The 18,434-nt window shown below is 45.4% G+C and overlaps 1 protein-coding gene across 2 annotated transcripts in view; it reads right to left on the minus strand.

Moving 5' to 3' along the window:
- TSPAN9 (tetraspanin 9) overlaps nt 1-5,505 on the minus strand; it is a 172,504-nt gene extending 166,999 nt beyond the window's left edge. The window contains exon 1 of one of the 2 annotated variants that reach the window (XM_082779190.1): nt 5,387-5,505. The gene's annotated coding sequence lies outside the window, so the exon portion shown is untranslated. The remainder of the gene's footprint in view (nt 1-5,386) is intronic. The other variant, XM_082779191.1, reaches the window with a different exon arrangement.
- Between the last annotated feature and the right edge of the window lie 12,929 nt (nt 5,506-18,434).

Genomic DNA, 18,434 nt, shown 5'->3' on the forward strand with positions numbered 1-18,434 from the left:
TAAAAGCTCTTCAACAATACGATTTTTTACCCCACCTCAACAGGCAGTTTAACAGCCATGAAAATGCAGTTCTTTGCCTCCTGGGGATGCCATATTTCCTAACTATCCTTTCTTCTGTATGAAGCATAGAGGTTAGATGCATCCTGGTTAACTCTGCAGTCAGGGTCTGCCCGATGACCATGCCCTATGCTGCCAACTCTATCCCTCAAGGTTTATTTTGGACAGCAAGGACTGGAGGAGCTTGGAATAATGGAAGAAGCAGTTTAATAGAGCATGAAGAAGTGTTTTTGAAAGCAGGCTGAGATGAAAAGTGAGAAAGGGGTTAAAAGCCACTTTAAGAACAATGCCTTCAAATGTAGCAATAGATAACTAATAGACAACTCAAGAAATACATCGTGACTTTCTCACAAACACCTGTGCAGTGAGGAAAGCATCTAACTTCTTTAACAGAGAACAGTCTCCTGCCTCATTACAAACACAGGACAGAAAGCATGTTGTTGAATCACAGGAAGTAAGCCATGCAAATGAGGTGATGATTTTTGTGGTTTTTTGTTTGTTTGTTTGTTTGTTTGTTTTTCCCAGGAAACATAGCATTTATATCCAGCACTGAAAGATTCACCTGAGATAGACTACAAAAAGCAGCAGAAACAGTTTCTGAAAGACAGTTTTAAGAAACTTGGAGAGATGGAGAGGTAGGACAGAATGGATGAGTGACAGTTCTTTCATCTCCAATAGAGCATCTTGTTACACATGAGCAAAAGTACAGAGAATTTTACAACTTCCCAGTGAGTATTTGTATTCACAATGAAATTCTAGCATGCATTATGGTAAGGAAAGACAAGGCAGTCCATCGGCACTTCCCTACTTTATCACAATTGCACCGCTACACAGAGTGGAAATGGCAAAGACCCATCTCTGATGAACTCACATTCTCTGGGTATCAAGAAGCTGGCCCTGCCAGGACTGATTCTGCCCTAATATCCGTAACAACCACACCACTAACGGGAAAGTTCTCTCCTGATCCTGACATATTTATTCCATTTTCTAGAGTCAAAGAAGGCAGCCCTCAGACAAAAAATTTTCCCTGATCATACACTGTCTTTTCCCAATCTTGGCAGCATGATGTACTGTCATCACACTTCCTACATGAACTCTGAAAGAACAGGACTTAACCATCTCCCAAAGGTATCTTTAAGTGATGGCAAGCTAAGAAGCCATTTTGTACATTGGGAATCACCAAAGGAAAGCGAATTTTCAAAAAGAAAGATTCTTTAACCCCATTACACATACACCTTTCCAGCATAAGCCTTCAGCATAGTGAGGAAAATGTTTAACTTTTTTAAATTCCCTTATTAAGTTTCTTAGCAACATATCATCATCCTAAAACCTTTTTCTGTTTCTCCTCATGGAGAAGCCAATGAGGAGAGTGGCTATTCTGGACCTCATTCTTACCAACAAGGAGGGGCTGGTGAGGAATGTGAAACTCAAGGGCAGCCTTGGCTGCAGTGACCAAGAAATGGTGTGGTTTAGGATCATGAGAGCAGCAAGGAGGGAGTACAGCAAACTTGCTACCCTGGACTTTGGGAGAGCAGACTTTGGTCTCTTCAGTGATCTGCTTGGTAGAGTACCATGGGACAAAGCCCTGGAGGGAAGACGGACTCAGAAATCTGGTTAATATTCAAGAATCACTGTTTGTCATATTTGAGAAGTCTGCAGATGACACCAAGCTGCATGGTGTGGTCTACATGCTGGAGAGAATGGATATCAACCTGAGGGACCTGGACAGGCTTGAGGGGTGGGCCTGTAAGAACCTCATGAGGTTCAACAAGACCAACTGCAAGGTCCTGCACCAAGGTCAGGGCTATCCAAAGCACAAAAACAGGCTGGGAGGAGAATGGATTGAAAGCAGCACTGATAAGAAGGACTGGGGGGTGTTGGTTGACGACAAGCTCAACATGAGCCAGCAACGTATGCTTGCAGCCCAGGAAGCCAACTGTATCCTGAGCTGCATCAAAAGAAGCATGGCCAGCAGGTTGAGGAAGGTGAATCTCCCCCTCTAGTCTGCTCTCAGGAGACCCTACCTGGAGTAATGCATTCAGCTCTGGGGACCCCAGCACAAGAAGGATGTGGATCTATTAGAGTGAGTCCAGAGGAGGGACATGAGGATGATCAAAGGGCTGCAATACCTCTCCTGTGAAGACAGGCTGAGGGAGCTGGAGTTGTTCAATGTGGAGAAAAGGCTCTGGGAAGACCTTATAGCAGCCTTCCAATACCTAAAGGGGGCCTACAAGAAGGCAGGAGAGGGATTTTATCAGGGAGTATTTTGATAGAACATGGAGGCTTTGAAGACAAGGCTTTGAACTAAAAGCAGATAGATTTTGATTAGATCTAAGGAAGAAATTCTTTACTGTGAGGCTGATGAGGCACTGGAACAGGTTGCCAAGAGAAGCTGTGGATGTCCCATCCCTGGAAGTGTCCAAGACCAGGTTGAATAAGGCTTTGAGCAACCTGGTCTGGTGGGAGGTGTGGCATGGGGGGGCGGGTGTCAATTTAGATGATCTTTAATGTCCTTTCCAACCCAAAGCATTCTATGATTCTTTATCTTTGGTACTTAAAAATATTGCCATAGTTTCACATACAAATACCACCTTCCTTCCCAGACCTAACAGCTGCTTAATATTAAAATCAGAAACTCATGTTGGAGCAAACCTGAGGAGGTCATCTAGTCCAAATGATGCTCAGCACATGGTCAGCTATAAGTCAGAACAGGGCTTTATCCACTCAGGTCTTAAGAGCCTGTGAGGACAGACATTGCATAACTTGTTCTAACACTTGACTGTCTTCACACTGGAAAAGTTTTTTGTTATATCTGGCTTGTACGACTTGTTTCAACGTGTTTGTTGTCTCATCATACCATCATGCACCACTGAGAAGAGTGTAGTTCTGTCTTCTTGTTAAATACTCTCTCTTAAGTACTAGAAGGATACTATTAGGTCTCATCAAAGCCTTCTCTTCTCAAGGCTGAACAAGCCTATTTCTCAGTCTCAGGCCCTCATACTGTATTAGGGCCCTGAGCGCATGAAAGGCCTTTAAATACCTTAATCAGCCTTACCTAGTGCCTCCACAACCGCTATGCCAAACGGCCTATAGGATCCATTTCAGCTCAGCCCTGGGTCTTCAGTACCGGCCTGAGCTATGTTGTAGGTGTGTCTGTATCCAGCTTTGTCACAGCTGTGCCTTTGTCTGGCCACTCACTTGAGCCACACTCTGACACACAGACTGACTTCCTAGCTTGACCTCAGACCTGCTGCATCACTTTGGACCTGACCCATGATAACTGGACTGTGTCTGACCCTGGTTACCATCAATTAGCCTTAACCTGACCTGCAAATTCACTTCCCAAGTTGACCTTGGACCTACCTCATTACCACAGTCATGCCTGGTAATCTAGACTCTTGCTTGGCAGTGTCTGCCATCCCATCCCCAACGTCTGTCTCACTAAGTACCATGGACTGGAAATATGCATCTCTAATTGATATTTTCTGGTGAAATAATCATGGTATCTAAGATAACACTGACATTCACAATTAACCCTCCACCCTCCTCAAGAAATATTAATAGGATTGCTTGCACCTCTGAGCTTTGTCTGAATAATGCAAGTGATGCCACCTTAGTTATATTCTGACCCCAAAGTCTTCTCATGCAATTTTATTAATTAGAATTATTCAGTTTTAAAGAAAATACAGGTGCCCCAAACCAAATTTGCGACAAGTTCTCCAGCCCCTTTTTTTAGAAAAAAGGCCTTGTCTGCAGGATTTGCAACATGAACAGCACAGGTCTAAAAATAAAGAAGGAAAGGAAAAGATCTGGAGGCAGAAGCTATATTAGCTTCATCAGTTTTCATTTCAGAAGCTCAGTAAAATGTAAAATGGAAACGAATGGCACAGAAGCATAAAAAGTGATTTCCTTGATGTTATCAGCCACACACATACCACATTGATAAATTATCTTTTGAAATAATTTTAAACATTTTAAGTTCTAAGTTTGGCTCATATTCTATGCTGATATAAGTCATATTAATTCATTTCTTCAGTAATTATTATCCTTTAAAACTACCTGTAGCACCTGCTACTAAAAATAGTAGAACTGGCTACAGTAATATGCCAAACGTTTGCATCTACATGGTGAAGGTAAAGTTTAAGTCCATCTGGGAATTACAGCAAAAACAAGCTGCACAATTTGACTTCCATGGTTCTTCTGGAGAATACCTAACTTTTTCCAGTCAAATCCCAAGTGACCCACCAAAAGTCTTAAAATAAGTTCAGTGCAGTCAGGCAAGAAATTCGGATGTTCACATTCCCAGCCCTGTTGTTCAAACCATAAAAACTATACAGTGTAAAAGCAGAACAAGACTTGATAGTAGCACTAAGTAAGGAAATACAGCTTTATTTACCCTTGCACTCTAGTTTTTCCCCAACACAGCATCTCCACACCACAGGTCCTCCTCCCTGCCCATCTGAAATCTCCTGATCTGAAGGCCTTTTCAAGAGAGGCAGAGGTCACGGTGCTCCCACCCCACACCAGAAGCAGGGTGACAGGTAAACACCCAAAGATTCATCCAGAAAAGTTTCCAAAAGCTTGAACAGGAAAAGACAAAGCCCAGAGCCAAGTTCTGCATACAAAGGGGGGAGGCAGGAAGCACCTCAGTGGCAGCTTCTGAGAGCTGTCAGCTCCTCCAGCAGCCACCGCTTTCTCCCTGAACTGCCTTGGGGCTTCCCTCCGGCGCTACCTCACCTCTGGGGCAATCTCACCTCTGCTCTGCCTCCTGCGGGGACTTCTCCCCGCTCCCACCCACCCAAGGCTCAGCTCGGGTCGGCATCTTCACATCGTGCTGCAGCCCTAGGGGCTGTACAAGGGGAGAAGGAAGGCAGGCTCCCCTCCTCGTCCAGGGCAGCACTGCCGTAGGCATATTTCCCCTGGTGGCAGGGAGCACTCTCTGGCTGAAGGCATCTGCTCCGCTGGAAGATGGGCACTACAAGTTCCCTGGCTCGGATCAGGAGCGCGTACACAGGAGCCACTGGGCTCGCCTTGTCCCTCTCCATTAACTTTCCAGCTTCCGCAGAAGAAATCACACAGACGCCGGGCGGTGGGACGGTGTCGCTGCTTTCAGCTCCCATCTCCCTGCCCCTGCCACCCACCCTCATCCTCCCGCGGGGTCCCTGCCGCTCCCCAGCGCCTCTACCCGCCAGGCCGCAACTCCGGCACCACGCAGCACCCCCCGCCACCGGCTTCTCCCCCTCCGCCCCGCTGCTTCCCCTCCCCGAGGCCGGGAAGCGCCCGCAACTTTTCCCTCGGGCTCCCTGCACCCCGCGCCGCCGGGGCTCACCCGCACGTCCCCGGACCGCGCTGGGCTGGGCCGGGCCGGGCCGGATAGGGCCGAGTCCTAAGGGAGCTGCAGAGGCACGGCAGGACACGGCTCCAGCTCCTGCCAGCGGAAACGGGAGGAGGGGCTGGGACCGGCCCTACAGAGCGGGGAGGAGCTGGGGGCGCTGCCCAGGGGCCGGCTCCAGCCCCGCCGAGGGGAGGGAGCTGCACCGGCCCCGGCCCCCAGCGGGGCTCGCCCCAGCAGCGCCGTGCATCCGGAGCCGACCCGGCTGAATTCGGAGCGGGGCTGCGGCCATCCCGCACCGCGTCCCCTTTTGGGGAGCTCTGCCTGGAACCTGCTCACCCGTGGCCCGAGGTGTCCGCCACGGGACCCCTGGGGCATCCCCAAAATGGGTGCCAGGGGCTTCTGGACCCTCACAGACTTAGGGGACTGCAATCGAAGGCTGCGGGGAGCACCTTCCGTCTCCCGGCCTCAGCTGCCTCTGCTGTCCTGCGGGGCCTGCAGTTGAGCATCTACTGCGCTCTGCAGGGCAGGGGTAGTAACCATGCTAAGCTGTGAACAGTTCAGCTGCTAGCTGCTCCAAGCCTGTGTCAGGCAGTATTGCTGCGACTTCCAGCACAGAGGATAAGCTGTTGAAGGGTACTATATTTTGTAGTGTCTGTATCACAGAATCACAGAATTTCTAGGTTGGAAGAGACCTCAAGATCATCGAGTCCAACCTCTGACCTAACACTAACAGTCCCCACTAAACCATATCCCTAAGCTCTACATCTAAACGTCTTTTAAAGACTTCCACGGATGGTGACTCCACCACTTCCCTGGGCAGCCTGTTCCAATGCCTAACAACCCTTTCAGTAAAGAAGTTCTTCCTAACATCCAACCTAAAACTCCCATGGCACAACTTTAGCCCATTCTCCCTTGTCCTGTCACCAGATACGTGGGAGAACAGACCAACCCCCACCTCGCTACAGCCTCCTTTAAGGTACCTGTAGAGAGCGATAAGGTCGCCCCTGAGCCTCCTCTTCTCCAGGCTGAACAAGCCCAGCTCCCTCAGCCGTTCCTCGTAGGACTTGTTCTTCAGGCCCCTCACCAGCTTCGTCGCCCTTCTCTGGACTCGCTCGAGCACCTCGATGTCCTTCTTGTAGTGAGGGGCCCAAAACTGAACACAGTACTCGAGGTGCGGCCTCACCAGAGCCAAGTACAGGGGGACAATCACTTTCCTATACCTGCTGGCCACGCTGTTTCTTATACAAGCCAGGATGCTGTTGGCCTTCTTGGCCACCTGAGCACACTGCTGGCTCATATTCAGCCGACTATCAACCAAAAGTGTAGAGCAACTCAAAGCTCATCTATAAGTGTTACCACAGAAGAAAGCTGTTTCACATTCCTAAATGCCTTGTGTACTCTCATTTTCTTCCCTGATGGCACTATTGTTGTCATGTTTCTCAATTCAAGGGTCTGTTCACTTTGATATATTCTCTCGTACTTTTCATTCTGTCCTTTGCATATTCTTACACACTGCTTGATGCAGCAGTCCCTGAGCGTCCTGGTCATCATATTGCCAACAATACAACTACCACGTTTGCTCCTGTATCCAGGAGAGAGACATGTGCAGCAGTGTTCTGTTCTTCATTTATTTGTGTACAAATGTACACAAATGTTTCTATGCGTTTGCCTTACAGCAAGCAATGAAGGATATCTGTCTTGCAATGCAGCATGTGATAGAGAGCCGTGAAGGGAATTTGATTTGGCTCTTTATTTCTAGGCTCCAGAAAAGCTCCATCTCCTTTATGCTGTAGCTCTAATGCAGTAACTCCCAATGTACCTGAGAACTGAAGGATCTTCATTCCAGAATTGTGCTCAATCTTTAAATAACTCAGGCTTAAATAAGGGTGTACCTTGGAGATAAAGAACCACTTCCTCAAAAATGAGCAATACAAGAAGCCAATACTGGCAAGGGAGGACAAGTCTGAGTTTGGTTTTGTTTGCTCTTTGTTGTTGTTGTTTTGTTTATTTTTTTGCTTTTGCAGAGACAGCTAGCACAAGCAGCTTTATACTCAAAGGTACTGGATATCTGTAGTTCTAGTTAGAGTGAAAAAGAAATACGTGAGAACAAGTCATCATTCAAAACTCTATCATGGAAAGAAGGTAAAAAATGATGCTATTTTGGAACTTTGAATGAACTTGAGGATCACTGAAACTGGGGACTGGAGTGACTGATACTGCAGAATCACATTCTACCAAGGATACTGCACTAGGCTGCAGACCTCTTCTTGATATGCTAGTAAATTTAGGAAAAATAATCTCTTTATACTTTTGTTTCATTTTCATATAGCTGTCTTTCCAATGTGAACAAATCTAACATTGGGGCTCTCTAGTTGTGTTCACACCTTTTACACACAATGAGGAACAGAAAGAATTGCACTTCATCAGCAGTATGCTTGAATCTATGACATCTGACCAAGGAATCTAAAGGTTGTACACAGCTTTTGAAAGCAGCTTTGAGTAGCTGTATTTGAGGCATCTAGAAATGGATATACAGCTTCCCAGCATGATTCACAGGGTATATCCCCTTTGGCATGGCAACAGTACTGAATACTTTGGGGAAATTAGGGAGGACAAAAATAAAAATCTGTCTTGTCTTTCGCAGAAAGAGATGATCCATCTCTACCCTCTAGCACTGCTATATTCAGAGCAGGTTCTTCCCTCATTATTGCTATATTGCCCATTTGAAGGATGTGATGAGGCACTGTTTGTTTTCCTCAGAATGAACACCAGTACTTTGTGACTCATTTCAGTGGCCCAAACTGGCTTGAATCATGGATCTAGAATCTTGATTACTTGCTGAATCATTATGCCAGATTATGGAAATGCAGGCAAAATGTCTGTAATACAACACTACAGGGACAGGCTGTTTTTTTTAGGGATCCTTGGTAGAATGAGGACTCACCACAGGGTTGTGGTTATAATTAGAGCTTTATTACTGCATAAAAATACTAACAATCAGCATAGCTTGTTGTTTGTTTGTTTGTTTGTTTGTTTAATAAATAATGCAGGTTATTTGTACACAGAAATCTTAATAATTAGCATGGTTTTATTATTATCTGTAGTTTTTATTCATCTAGAATTGTTAATCACCTGGACCCTCTGCATAACAGGTCATATTCTGAATAATCACTGCACAATACTATAACCATAATCTAGACTTGGAATTCAACTAGAAAAACACAAGTCAATCTCTCAGTCCTCAGAGGAAGAAGACAATTGTGGAGGCATTCCTGAGGATCAGGGAGTTTGCCATCCAGCAGCAATCCCAGTCTAAAGTCCCACTGAGGACTTGCACCTGCTTGATTTGACATGCAGTATTTCAAATGTGGTTAAGCTTCCCTGTTCCACAATGGGTTTCATTCACTACTTCCTGGCAACCCAGCACCTGGGCCTTGGCAATATTGATGAGCAAATGTGCTTACCATAGTGCTGAGAAGTGAGGGAAATGGGGTGGTACGTGATCAGCCTGGTTATCTTGGTATTGATGCTGCCATTGGTATTGCTGCAGACTGGAGATGCAGGACTGATGAAGCAGCATTACTCCTTAGCAGCACTGGACATGTTCCTTTGCCTCTACTATATCTTTCACACAAGTTTGAGGGCATTCTCCTCTGTCTGAATCAGTTCTTATTCTTTGCTGTCACTACTCAAGTTCTTCACCTCCTTTATCTCGTCCAAGAACCAATGAAAAATGAGCTGAATAATAGAGAAGAAAAAGTCAATGGGAAACCATTTGCCAAAGGCTAAAGCAGGTATGTAATACTCAAGGAACAAATTTGATCATTGGGTCTAGATACAGAAGTAGAAAGAGATTTAATTCAATCCCTACCTCTGTCTCTAAGCCGACTTACATGTTTTCTTTATTGACAATGTCCACTTAAGAAGTTCCCACCCCCTCATCACAGATAAATGAAAGAATTCAAATGAACTCATCTTACCTGAAATGTTTCTTTTTGCTTTGAAGTGAGGTTGAAGGGAGGGGCTCCTATCTTGCCTAGTTCTGTGTTGCTGAGACCCATGGTTTATTTTATCTTATCTCAGAAGGCTATCTCTAAGTGGAATCAGTTCAGTAATTGAGTTTGACATGACTCCACAAGCAGTTGTAGCTGCAAAAATGAAGGCAGGTAAATGGAAGCATATGGGGTTAGAAAAGAAAGGAGACATAGATGAAAGAAAAATACTGAGCTGCTTTGCACCATGGACATTTAGATCCCCATTTTGTCACTTAATCATCTAACGCCCTAGTGTTGCGGCTGTACAGTGATCAGTGGGATCAGCTTTTGCTGCCTTGCCCTTTGATTTTACAGCAAGTTCTTACAGGTTTAGGTGGTGTTTTCTAATATTTCTGCCCTGAAAGAAATTACACTCATAAGGCACTGATATCCTCATTTATTTTTGGTTGGTTAGAGTTCAGGTTAGACTTTCCTTTTCAAAATTAGGCTAGTTCATTTTTAACATGTGCTGCTTTTTGGTGTTTATATTCTGAGAAACAATCCACAGCCAATAAATAACACAGGCAAAGATCTCAGTGAAGTAGCATTTTTATTCACAATTGCAATGGTGGGAGTCCTGCAAGCAGGAACACAGCAGAAGTGTATCTTAAACTTATATCCCCTATTACCTGACGCTTGGTTCCTCCTGTTTCCTCATTGGCTTTGTACAAGAGGTTCACAACCTACTCGATGCTTGTTACTATACCATATATACACAACCAACCTTTAATATCTCCTTTTCCCCTTTTTTCTTCTTCTCTCTTGGCTGGAGGAGCCCGTGGTATTTTCTTTTTGCTGATTCCACAACCGCTTGTCTTGTTTTTCTTAGCCATCTTCCACTGTCCCTTGATCTGCTTAACATACTCCCCACTGTTACGCCACTGTTATGCCTGCACTTCTGAATATGTAGGGTTAGTGGAATTTTCCACTGCAAAAACACAACTTTAATTCTCACAACTTTCCATTGTTTTCAGCAAAATTGCAGCTGGCTTTTAGCCTGATACACTATTTGGTTTCTTCTGGTGAGTTTCCAAGAAAGGGAGCCTTGGATGTGGGAATCATAGAATCATAGAATTATTAAGGTTAGAAATGACCTCCAAGATCATCTGGTCCAACCATCACCCTACTACCAATGTCACCCACTAAACCATGTCCCTAAGCATCAAGTCCAGCCTTTCCTTGAACACCCCCAGGGACGGTGACTCCACCGTCTCCCTGTGCAACCCATTCCAATGCCTGACTGCTCTTTCTGAGAAGAAATGTCTCCTAATTTCTAACCTAAATCTCCCCTGGCACAACTTGAGGCCGTTCCTTCTTCTCCTATCACTAGTTACCTGTGAAAAGAGGCCAGTCCCCAGCTTCCCACAACTTCCTTTCAGGTAGGTGTAGAGAGCACTAAGGTCTCCCCTGAGCCTCCTCTTCTCCAGACTGAACAATCCCAGTTCCCTCAGTTGCTCCTCACAGGACTTGTGTTATAGGCTCTTCACCACCTTCATAGCACTTCTCTGGACATGCTCCAAGGCCCCAATGTCCTCCTTGTACTGAGGGGCCCAAAAGTGAACACAGTACTCAAGATCTGCTTTGGCAGGGGGGTTGGACCTGATGATCTCCTGAGGTCCCTTCCAACACCTAAAACTCTGTGATCCTGTGTGATCCTGTGTGGCCTCACCAGAGCAGAGTAGAGAGGGACGATCACCTCCCTGGTCCTGCTGGCTACACTATTCCTGATACAAGCTAGGATGCTGTTGACCTTCTTGGCCACCTGGGCACAGTGACGGCTCATGTTCAGATGAGCATCAACCAACACCCCCCAGATCCTCTGCACAGCTTTCCAGCCACTCTGCCCCAAGCCTGTATCATTTGCATGGGGTTGTTTGTGGCCATAGTGCTGGATCCATCACTTAGCCATTTTGAACCTCATCCAATTGGCCTCTGAACATTGACCCAACCTGTCCAGGTCCCTCTACAGGGCCTTCCTATCCTCCAGCAGATCAACACTTCCCCCCAGGTTGGTGTCATCTGCAGACTTACTGAGGGTGCACTCAATTCCTTTGTCCAAATCATCAATAAAGATTTGGCTCTAAGAGGAGACAAAAATGGGCCCTAACACCAACCCCCGGGGGACACCACTCATGACTGGTCGCCAACTGGACTTCACTCTGTTCACCACTCCTCTCTGAGCCCAGCTGTCCAACCATTTTTTAACCCAGCAAAGTAAGCTACTTTGCTGGGCCACTCTAAGCCACTGGCTTCCAGCTTCTCCAAGAGAATACTGTGGGAGACCATGTCAAAGGCTTTGCTGAAGCCTAGGTAGACTACATCAACAGCCTTTCTCTCATCCACCAGGCAGCTCACCCAGTCATAGAAAGAGATGAGGTTGTTCAGGCAGGACTTGCCTTTCATGAACCCATGATGGCTAGGTCTGATCCCCTGGTTGTCTTGCACTGTGTGATTGCATTCAAAATGACCTGTTCAAAACACTCCTTAATATGCCACCTCCGTTCCTTAGTTGCCCGTCCCTTCTGAAGAGCTTACAGCCACCCATTGCAGCACTTCAGTCATGGGAGTGGTCCCACCACCTTTTCAGTGATGGCAACTAGGTCGCAGTTTGCCTGCCGCACAATGGCTTTCAGCTCCTCCTCTTTGTTGCCCATGATGTGTGCATTAGTGTAGATGCACTTCAGTTGTATTCATTGCTTTGATAACATCTTATACATGTAGATGTTCTGACTTGATTTTATTCATGATCAAATGAGGGACTAAGCAGAGTCCTCATCTCCTTTAGGGAATCCTTCATGGCATCTGTTGTGCTGGTATAAAACTGCAGTGAATGCATGCAAGACACTTGGCTCATATTTGCAGAAGAGCTGTAATACACACAAACAATTTTCCTTTGCTTCAAACTAAGCAATGCCCTTTCTCTGTACAGGTTTCAATTTCAAAACATATTTATTGTCTATGTTTGCCAAAAGTACAAAAGTACTGACCCCAGAGTCAGTCATTTTATCATTAGAGAGGTTGGTTTGATTTTTTTTCTGCCTCACACCTGGTTCAAAAATCAGGAAGGAAAGATGGAGCTGGCATACGCAGGTGCATGTGTCAGTAGTGAGCTATTGTCAGTTGGTGCCATTCATATGTATTTGGCCAAATGTAGGAACTTGTTGGGTTGCAGAAAAGTAATTAATTCGGTCCTGGCTGATTTCCCACCATTCTGTGGTTAGAAATGACACTTGATGAAAATGAGCAGAACTGCGCCTGCATGAATTTCTTCTGTACAGCAGAGAACAGCAAGCATTTTGAGATGCTCTGTTTTCTAGATCTTTAAAGGACTTGGCTTGACATTATCCAGGCTTGACTGACTCTGATTACCAGCCACACCAGACCTTATGAAAAGGTATTGGCAGCGTCCAATGGAGAATACTGTTATTTTGGCAACTGCAGCTAGACCCAAAAAATAGTCTGCTTGCTCTGTTGCAGTTTGGAAGTCACATATTGGAGGCATTATTTCTGTTAGAGACAATAGCCACAGCAGGACATTCATGCACAGAAAAAAAGGTACAGATGTTGCTTAATTGGTGTAAAAAGTGATGTTGTCCTTTACTAGCCACTTGCATAGAGAAGACTAACAGCACTAGCCCTACACAGTACTTAACAACAGTCTCTTCTGGGTACCGGGTCTGCAAGATTAGGAGGGAAAATCTTCATTATATTAATAAATAAATAAAATGGACCCCTCTTCCCAAAATGAGAACAAACCCATCTTTCCCCAGCTGTGACTTCATGGCATCATCTTTGCTATTCTCTTTACAGAATCACAGAATTCCTAGGTTGGAAGAGACCTCAAGATCATCGAGTCCAACCTCTGACCTAACGCTAGCAGTCCCCACTAAACCATATCCCTAAGCTCTACATCTAAACATCTTTTGAAGACCGCCACTTATGGTGACTCCACCACTTCCCTGGGCAGCCTGTTCCAATGCCTAACAACCCTTTCGGTAAAGAAGTTCTTCCTAACATCTAACCTAAAACTCCCCTGGCTCAACTAAAGCCCATTCCCCCTCATCCTGTCACCAGGCACGTGGGAGAACAAACCAACCCCCACCTCACTACAGCCTCCCTTGAGGCACCTATAGAGAGCGATAAGGTCACCCCTGAGCCTCCTCTTCTCCAGGCTGAACAAGCCCAGCTCCCTCAGCCGCTCCTCGTAGGACTTGTTCTCCAGGCCCCTCACCAGCTTCGTCGCCCTTCTCTGCACCCGCTCAAGCACCTCGATGTCCTTCTTGTAGCGAGGGGCCCAAAACTGAACACAGTACTCGAGATGCGGCCTCACCAGAGCTGAGTACAGGGGGACGATTACCTCCCTAGCCCTGCTGGTCACACCGTTCCTGATACAAGCCAGGATGCCGTTGGCCTTCTTGGCCACCTGAGCACACTGCTGGCTCATATTCAGTCGACTATCCACCATCACTCCCAGGTCCTTCTCTGCCTGGCAGCTCTCCAACCATTCCTCTCCCAGCCTGTAGCTCTGCTTGGGGTTATTGCTCCCCAGGTGCAGGACCCGGCACTTGGCCTTGTTGAACTTCATGCAGTCGACCTCAGCCCATCGGTCCAGCCTATCCAGATCCTCCTGCAGAGCTTTCCTACCCTCAAGCAGATCGACACACGCACCTAACTTGGTGTCATCTGCAAACTTAACTTTATCCACACCCCTTCATTTTTTTGCGTGATTCTGTCTTACTTGCAGGTCACAAGCCCCAAAGTGGAGGAGGTATCAAGTCAGCAGCTCCACAGTAACGTCTGGTGAAGACTCATTCTGTGAGGGACCTCCCACATGCAGATAAGAAGCTGCACTTAGACAGTTACAACAAAGCAACTGGCATGCAATAACTTAATGGGGTTAACATTAGATAAAAATTAGTCCCACTTCCACATCAAATTGTTTGTCACACCCACGGGGACTGCAGAGCTGTGTGTTGTAAGGCTAGTCCTGGTGCAGCTTGTGCTTACCTGAATACAGAAATTGCATCTGCTTATGAAGCATATCCAGTAGAACTTTGCACATAACTGTATTCTGGTCTTCTGTTTGAAAACTCAAGATGAAAATCCTCAGGACCAGTCATGTGCCAGGCCAAATAAAAGACCCTTTGTAGGATCTTGCATCACTTCTTCTACAGGTAATGAAATCTTCATCCCTCAGTGAATGTCTCCATATCGCTGAGTGGGTACCACTGTGTGACTTTCATCCAACTCTGACTCCTGCATTCAATTCTGGCACTGAAGTTTTATTTGTACATTTGATATTTTGCAGTTCCAGTATTCTGTGCTGTCCAGTTTTGGATCATGCTGTATGTACAAAGCTTCTTATTTCTCAGTCCCTCTCAGGTACTGATTACCTTTCTGATAATTTACCTTCCACTTGCCATCTGTCTCTTGTGTTTTTGTTGTTGTTGTTGTTATTTCTCAAGGACATTTTGAATTATATTTCAAACAATTCTTACCATTTTATTACCCTAGTTCAAGTCTTGTGTACATTCTCCCAGTTCAAGCACAGTGTGCATAGCTAAACCAACATGAAAACATACTTCAGACATTTATTTATTTATTGGGGGGGGGGGAAGGGAAGAAGGAGAGAGGGACCCATATCAAAATTTTCCCATGCTAAACATAGAACCATAGATTCACAGAATGGCTTGAGCTGGAAGGAGCATTTAAAGAGCATCTAATTCAACCCCCCTGCCATGGGCACGGACACCTTCTATAAGACCAGGTTGCTCAAAGTCCCATCCCCACAAGTTTGAACACTTCCAATGATGGGATGTGCTGCTTCTCTGGGCAACTTCTTCCAGCATCTAACCACCTTCATTCTAAATAATTCCTTCCTTATATCTAACCTAAATCTACCCTCTTTGAGTTTAAAACCACTGCCCCATCTCCTGTCACTACGCACCCTGATAAGGAGTCTTTCCCTTTTGATGTAGTCAAGGATACAATTGACTTTCTGGGCTGCAGGCACACATTGCTGGCTCATGTCTAATTTTTAATCCACCAGTACCCCCAAGTCCTTCTCTGTAGGGCTGCTCTCCATCAGTTCATCACCCAGTCTGTGTTGATATTGGGGATTGTCTCAACACAGGTGCTGGACCTTGTACTTGGTCTTGCTGAACTTCCCAAGGTTCACAGAGGACCACTCCTCAAACCTGCCAAGATTCTTCTGGACAGCATTCCTTTCCTTATAAGTTTCAACTTCACGACTCAGCTTGGAGTCATCCACAAACTTTCCTACCATGTCATTAATAAAGTTATTAATCAATACAATTCCCAGTACAGAATCCTGAGGTACACCACTCATCACTGATCTCCACCTGGACATTGAGCCATTGACTATGACTATTTGGATGCAGCCATCCAGCCAATTCTTTATCCGCTGAACCACCCATCCATCAAATCCATGTCCCTCCAATTTAGAGACAAGGATGTTGACGGGGACTGTATCCAAAGCTTTACACAATTCAAGGTAGATGACTTCTGTTGCTCTTCCCTTGTCCAACAATGCTGTAACTCTGTCATAGAATGTCACCAGATTAGTCAAGCATAATTTACATTTGGGGATCTATATTGGCTGTTTCCAACCAACTCTCTGTCTTCTGTATGCCTTAACGTGGTTTCCAGGAGGATCTGTGCCATGATCTTACCAGGCAGAGAGGTGAGGCTGGCTGGTCTGTAGTTCCCCAGATTTTTCTTTTTAACCCTTCTTGAAAATGCATGTGATATTTCCCCTTTTCGAGTTAGTTGGAACTTTACCAGACTGCTATGACTTCTCAAATATCCTAAACGATGAGATGGCAGAGCTCTTTAATAGGGCTTTAAACTAGGTGTAAAGGGGGACATGGATGAAATGAGGGTCATTAGAGATAAACCTGAGGGAGAAATGCGAGGGTTGGGGGTGAGAGCAAAAGGTGCAACTGAAGTGCATTTACACTAATGCACGCAGAATGGGCAACAAAGTCATTTGCAGATGACATGATATTGGGGGAAGTGTCAATCTGCTGGAGGACAGGAAAGCCCTGCAGAGGGACCTGGACAGGTTGGGTCAATGGTCAGAGGCCAATGGGATGAGGTTCAACATGGCTACAGGCTTGGGGCAGAGTGGCTGGAAAGCTGTGCAGAGGAAAAGGATCTGAGGGTGTTGGTCGATGCTCGTCTGAACATGAACTGGCAGTGTGCTCAGGTTGCCAAGACAGCCGACAGCATCCTGGCTTGTATCAGGAACAGTGTAGCCAGCAGGACCAGGAAGGTGATCGTCCCTCTCTACTCTGCTCTGGTGAGGTCACACCTGAAGTACTTTTTTCAGTTTTGGGGCCCTCAGTACAAGAGGGACATCGAGGCCTTGGAGCATGTCCAGAGAAAGGCTATGAAGGTGGTGAAGAGCCTATAACACAAGTCCTGTGAGGAGCAACTGAGGGAACTGGGATTGTTCAGTCTGGAGAAGAGGAGGCTCAGGGGAGACCTTAGTGCTCTCTACACCTACCTGAAAGGAAGTTGTGGGAAGCTGGGGACTGGCCTCTTTTCACAGGTAACTAGTGATAGGAGAAGAAGGAACGGCCTCAAGTTGTGCCAGGGGAGGTTTAGGTTAGAAATTAGGAGACATTTCTTCTCAGAAAGAGCAGTCAGGCATTGGAATGGGTTGCCCAGGGAGATGGTGGAGTCACCATCCCTGAGAGTGTTCAAGAAAAGGTTGGATCTTGTACTTAGTGACACAGTTTAGTAGGTAATATTGGTAATAGGTGGGTGGTTGGAACTAGATGATCTTGGAGGTCTTTTCCAACCTATGAAGTATCCTGGATAGTGGCTTCCCACTAGTTCCCTCAGGACTCTGGGATGTATCTCATTGCATCCTGTGGACTTATGCACATCCAAGTTCTTCAGATAGATTTGAACCTGGTCTTCTCTTACAGTGGGTGAGACTTCATTTCACCAGTCCCAGACTTGAGACATTTTTACTTGGTATGTGTAGAAAGGGCAATTGTTGGTGAAGACTGAGACAAAAAAAAATGTTGAGTAACTTGTCTATCTAATTTGATTTATAAGTTAAATTTTAGTAGTTTGTTCTTTACTGTTGGTTGGATATGAATTCCTTGGGAGGAATCAACTCACTCAGCTTCAACAGAGAGTAAGAAATTATTGCATTCAATTATTTCAATTCATTATTTGTCATTTCAATTTGAGTTCATGAACTAAGTATTACAAACCTTAAGGCAGCATTATAGTCTTGAATCAGTTTTACACAGGCTTTAGAAAACAGTTCAGAGAAAGAAATTCTATAGTATTGGCAGCAAAGAGCCAGAGGAATAGGGAAGATTTGAGTCAGTGGAGAAAACACTGCATGTTTCTCTACTCTTATGAGCTAGCAATTGCTCTTAGTATCAGCTTCAAAATAAAACCATGTTGATACCAAGGCATCAACAGGCTCCTCCTTAGAAACATTGCAGGGAGTGGCTGAAGCTACCATTATCCTTGTTTAAAGTGGTGTAAGAGAATGCACAGCTAGTAAAACAGTCAAGGAGAAAAAACAAGAAGAGCTGATGAAAAACTAGGTTGTTGAAACAAACATCTAGAGCAGTGGATTGCCTGGAAGTACCTTGTAGGGAAAACCTGAGAACCCCTGGAAAGTGAAAGAGCTGAGAGTTGATGTGTAAGAAGTATCCATCAAAAACAAGAAGAGGATGTGATGGAAGTGCCTGTTCTTACAACATGCTCATGGTTTCTCTGAGCTTAGTGAGAATTTTGAGGAGATATTTGAGTACAACGTTTATAAAATATAATACTCTATTTTAAAGGAAGGCAGTCTTCCACACCACCTCCAATCTAATATACCAAGTAGTAGTGATGTTAACGACACACTGGAAGGTGGCTGGCTAGCATTTCTCATTAATTTCAACAACAGGATAGGGAATATTCAGCAACACTTCTGGAAAAAAAAAAAAAAAAAAAAAAAAAACAGTGGAAAC

This window comes from Aythya marila (genome assembly GCF_965140915.1).
Source record: "Aythya marila genome assembly, chromosome: 1".
Classification (NCBI taxonomy): domain Eukaryota; kingdom Metazoa; phylum Chordata; class Aves; order Anseriformes; family Anatidae; genus Aythya; species Aythya marila.